This window comes from Psittacula echo (genome assembly GCF_963264785.1).
Source record: "Psittacula echo genome assembly, chromosome: 2".
NCBI classification, from domain to species: domain Eukaryota; kingdom Metazoa; phylum Chordata; class Aves; order Psittaciformes; family Psittacidae; genus Psittacula; species Psittacula echo.
In genome coordinates this window covers 44,113,529-44,119,528 of record NC_137737.1, presented here as the reverse complement: position 1 = coordinate 44,119,528, position 6,000 = coordinate 44,113,529, and positions in this window count along the sequence as shown.

Genomic DNA, 6,000 nt, shown 5'->3' with positions numbered 1-6,000 from the left:
CATTCTCACCTTCCTGCCAGGCTCCTGTAAAATGAGCACTGGTACATGCACATAGAGCAGAACAGTAACAGTGGAAAGGGAATCAAACTGCTGAGGACCCTGAGGACCTCACCCCAGAAGGGAGCTGGGCTCTAGCTCATAAAGCACTGGTGTTTCAGATGGATAATGGATAAATGGACTGTGTTTACCCAGTGTGAAGTTAGCAACTTACAAAGGTTAAGCTTTACATCTGCACTCTGCAGTCTCACAAACTGCCCCTTCAGGTTCCACTAGATCAAAAGAAGAGCCTCTCTGAAAGGCAGGGGGGGGTTCTCTTGCAGCCTGTCCCATGACACATCATGGAGCAACCATTTTCCATGCTGTAGAAATTTCTCCTGTTTGAATTGAAGTCGATGATGAGAAAGTTGAATCACAGCAGCCTGTTTCAAAATGTAGATGCTCGTAGCAAGTAGGTCCTCAACCCAGGTGCATCAGCCATACATGCTTTTAGGCATACAGCTCTGTTAGGCTTGCTGCAGTATGGAGTCACCCATGTACTGAAAGCAACCATCCTACTGCCTTTGCTCACTGGTTTTGAAATATAAATGAAATTTCTTCAAACTGCATAAATGCCTTAAAACTTGGGAACAGAATTGGCACACATTTCATGCTGCCCATGTAGGAAGGAATTTCTCCCTCCAGTATTACACCACGAGAATATGTGCTTTGCTTTGTATCTCTAACAGGGTTTAGCAGCACAGAACCACTCTCAGTGGGCTTTGCAGAGAAGATGGGCGAAGTAGGGAATCAGGCCCTTATTCACTTATTAGACTTACTCACTTTCCTGGGCCAGAATTTCCATTTGCAGGGAGAAACGGAGCACTTTGCCCAGGGTTTTGAAATTGGAGCAAAATGCAGGAGCATCACAGCAATCAGCATTTCCTCCCTCTCTTACTGGAAAGTTGGGGGTGATTTTCTCTGCCAACAGAAAGCAGAGCAGCCAGCTCCCCCATTCCTAGGGACCTGGATGATTAGGGGAATGCTGCTGCCCAGGGTGCCCCAGGGTAGGGGCAGTGGGGGAGGATGCGGAGGTCTCTGTGAGAAACAGCATGTACCCTAAAACTTCCCGATAGAGCACAAGACATTTTTAAAACTCCCCAAGCAGGGCTGCAGCTTGTTTGTGCATTGAAGCATAATTGCTCCCAGCCCCGAAGTCACACTGGATGAGGACAGAGCTTTCACATTTCCTCTTCTGCAGCTAGAAAAGCAAAAGCCACGAGGTCCGTGCTATTGCACAAGGGGGGACTGCCTTACGCGGGGGGATTTCCCAACAAGGAGTGCAGCTCTCTGCGTCACGGGATGCTGTGTGGGCACCAGGCATGGTGCAGCGGTAGTGGAGGCGGTTGCCTTGGGAATAAAGCCCACGTCAGGCTTTTTCCGATTAAAAAGTAAAGAGGACATAAGCTATTAGAAGCTGGTCTAGTATTTACTGCTGACAGGCTGCAAGAGAACATAAAAGCAAAAGAAAACCAAGCTTGTAGCTTCCTGTGCTCATTAAACTGATTAAAGAGCAGGGGGACCGCCGGTTTTGCCTGCGGCCCCTCTTCTAAGGGTGATCGCTGCCGGGCTGTGCAATGCCCGTGCCCGCACAAGAGGGCAATGCAGGAGCAAGAATAAGGGGAGGGCAGCCCCAACTGACAGGGTGTGCAAAACTTAACTAAAGGGCGTGCAAAGCTCAGCTAAAAGGCATGCAAAGTTGCTGCCTTTGAGCAGCTACAGCCAGAACTCGCTCCGGATGGCACTGCACCAGTTTCTCTCCGAGGGCACGGGGAACTCTTAACAGTCTCCAGGGTTTTCTTGTCTTAACCCGTGCTGAGCACATACGTATTTTGCTGTTGACAGTTTTCACTAGAGGATGAAGACAGTCACTCCCTGGTACCACTAGAATTGCAGGAGGTTAGACTACAGCAGGATTTAATCCAAATGTTTTTGCTTTTACTGATTATGGGTAAATTCCCCTACTCTACCTTCATTAATTATGTATGCCAAAGAAACTTACACATAGATATGCATAAAATAACTTAGAACTGTGAGGGAGGAACAAGAAAAATTCCATGGCCGACCAAGAAATACCGCCTTGAACTTTTTTTTGGGGGGGGGAAGTTGAGAATCTTCTCAGCTGAATCCTTAGTGTCAATGAGAAAATCAAGGTGAAAACACATTTCTCTTAATTTTCATAGGAATCAGACCAAATCCAATGCTTTTTTAAAGTAACTTTGTTTGAATTAGTACATTAAATAGATGCGTATAAAAATAGCCTAATATAACAGTAATTATTACACCATCCAAATATAAATACAGTCTTTAAGCCTGCAGTCAAAGTATGTATGCTAAGTCTTATCAAAAGATGTTTTTTCATCCTATCATGCTACTCCTTATTTTGGTATTACAGTTATTTACATGGGAGGATTACAGCGTAGCTCATGATTTCTACTACTTTTTTCCTACTTCTTTTAGCAATAAACAGTAATGGCTTAGTATTTTGTTTAATTAAATGTATTACCATTATTTGAACATTTGAAATAATCAGCTATACTTTTATTGCAGCATCGACTGAGCTATTTGTTGGATCAACTAGATCAAGTTTCCAGACAACTTCCCATTCTTCCAGATATACACTGGCTCATTTACAGAAACAAAGACTGGACTGGAACGGATGACTGGGTCACCAGACCTACTGGCCATTCATCTCAGTGTGATGCTTCCACAGAAGACACGCTTGATTCTTCTTCCCAACATAAGCTGCTGTGGAATTGATTTTTCAGTGATTTTTCAAAGATGCCGAAAGGATTTGGGATTCAACACTGAAGCCCTTTGAAAATTCAAGTTTTATTTACGTCAGATGCTTCTCTGTGTCAGAACATGATGTTCTGCTCTGTTTGCATGCATTTCACGTAAGAGTGCAGTAGCGGAAACCAAAGTCCCTTCCATTATTATTATTCATTATGCTTTTATTCATTATCGGGAACAATCAAAATCCTCAGCTTGTGACTTCTGTTGAAAACCATTAAACTACAGATATTTACACAAACACTGGCTAGGGCTTTAGCCTTACTAGAAGAGAAATCTGGCCTTTGGCCAAGTAGACAGAATTCTCCCTGTTGAGATTTTTTTTTTTAATTAAGCATCACCAGCAATAGATAAAAAAAAAAAAAATATTAAATAAAATTCCCATGATGAGGCTGAAATAAACATATCAGAGTTAGCACCCACTTCCCTTCTGAATTGTCCTGTAACTTAAAATCTTTGATTGCACATGTTGTTACTTCAGATTTATTATCACCTAACTTGGTAACTTTCCTGAATGAGACAGATTATCATAAGGTAATTAACTGAACCCTGGAGAAAAGAATTGCTATAAATGGTTAGGACTGATAGAGGGAGGAGAACAGTCTCATAAAAGTCCACAATGTGCTAATAAACATGCCAAGAAAAAGTATGATCATTAGACAACATTGTGTCCAGCCATCAGGATTTATCTCCTTCTTTCCAGAGGAAAGAGAAAAAAGGATACATGATCCGACCTTGGAACGCTGCCTCCAGCTGCTTCAAAAAACTTTTCAGCTCTCAAGATATGGGACAAATTTTTTTCTTGAATGTGTGTGGTGTGGCAGCTAAAACCAGTACAGTTTGGGCTGTAATGTTTGCTGTAACATTATGCTGTAAGGCATCACACATTTCTCCCACTGGTACTAGAAGAAACTGACATCAGTATCAAGGAAATGCATCATTTGGGAAAGAGTTATTCTCGCCAAAATAGGAAAGCACAATGTGTGCCTCAGCTTCTCCCAGCTATAGAGCAGTATTAGCTGTAGTGTTACTGTTTACGTGTATAATGGTAATGGAGGACCAGAGGGACAAACCTGGAAATTAGAGCCTGAGGTGCTTGCATGGGCACACGCAGAGCCACACCATGCTCTGAAGAGCACATAATACCTTCCAAACCTACCAAACAAAAGCAGTCCCCAGTCCCTCCATTGGAGTGCTCACCTAAGGAAAGAAAGAAACTTTGGTTCTTCATCTTCAATAAGCAGAGGTTTTCCTGGAAGGAAGACACATAAGGAGAGAGCTGGTAGACTCCCAGAAGAAGACATGTCGTCATGATGTGCACTGGGGTGTCCAAAAATACGTTGTAATGCATTAGACAAAATTGTGTCCTCAACAACTTCATCTTATGCCAGTCTGCAAAGCCCATGTTGACTGAATAGGCAAAATCCAAACTGACTGGTGAACAAGTTTCTAAAGCCCTACTACAGACATTAAAAGACAGCGCTGCAAGAGTAGTCCTGAGCTAACAAAGTTACCTGCCAATTTCCCCTAACTCTTTAAGTACATTAAATACCTACATGATCATAAACTGCTGTCAGGAACTCATGCCGGAAGAGCATGACTGAATATTTCTAAGGGACTGCTCCTTGACAAAGACCCAGCCTTTAATCGCAGAGCTTGACTAAAGAGTAAATGAGTTGTTTAATCTGAAAAATTAAACCTCATATTCAGACAGTGTCCAGCTATGACAGCTAGACAGCAAGTATTTGACAGCAAACTTGTTCATAGCCTACCTCTGCCAGCGGAACAATTTAAGCAGTATCAGGATAGGGTTTTTCCTGTCATGCTTTCCATTCCCAGACTTCTTTGTAAAGTCTGCAAACAGAGATGCCAACATACCCCATTCTGACCTACATAGCAAACAATTGGACTTGTGTTCCTGCTATGTTATCATTGAAATGGATCATTGTCATGCCTCTTTAATGGCTTGGCAAGACAGCTTTCTGCTGGGAAGCATCAGTTGAATCCCACACCTACTGCTGTCATGACACTAACTGTATATTTTGTGTTAAGTGCAGAAAAGAAAAACACCCAGCAGAAAAAGGCTTGGCTTTAAATTTTGTTCTTTGCCAGGACAAACATGGGAGCACGTGAAGCACAGCTCTGAGAGCTCTATCATATCAAACTCCAGGGGGGAAAAAAGACAAGAATTTCATCAGTCTTTTTGGAAAAAAGAAATAAAGATGCTAAATAAAAACGTACTCCACCCTCCCAACAACATAAATTGCACAAATCTGAGTAATAGAAATGACCATGCTATAACATCACTATCCACTCTTCTCATGTCAGAGAAGAATCTTAGAGTTGTGTCCTGCTGTTATTGGAGGAGAATAAAAACTTGACAGGAATGGGACATGTGGGTGACAAACAGCTCTTTGACTTCTCAGGCTTCAGAAGTCCCTGGGTCAGCTTGGCAATGAAAGGTCCCCACTGAAACAGAAAGATTAACTCCAGGGAGAGGGATCCCTACTGAGAGCGAGCAGCTGGCAGTAGTTAATATTTATAGACCTGTGCTGCAGTGGTGGGAGGGGTCTAAAAAAGTGGAGGAGATTTGGGCGAGGTGTCTTTGAATCAAACCTGCATTAACCTATGTGATCTGAAGCTTCTCTCTTATCAGCATTTGGAGCATAAAATCCTATCACTTATGCCTAACTGCCACATACCTGTAACCCTGTACGTGTGGGATAAAATTAAATCAAGACAAACTGAGATGACCATATTCCCCCTTTATAATTTACAAGGATAAAGGCAAGTTTTTGGCAAGGCAGGGTTCAGAAACTTTAGATATCCTGCTAGAAAATATTTCTTCTCTCCCCATAAAGGAATATCTGTCAGAGTTTGTCAGACATCCAGAATATTATTTCTGCTCTCTTCATTAGCAACCATGTTTTGTAAGTGAGAGAGACATACTCTTCAGAGACTACCACTGACTTAAACAAATTATTAATCATAAAGGGATGCTGGAATGCAAGAAATGCTACTTCTCCAGCCATGACTCAACAGCATTTGGTTTGACCTTTGTTTTGTTTGGAAAATCCCCAAAGTTACAAGCCTCTGCTGGGTGAATTGAAGCTGGCTGACATCAGGTTGGCTTTCTCAGGGTTTTGTTTTCCTTCTTTTTTTTTTTTTTGT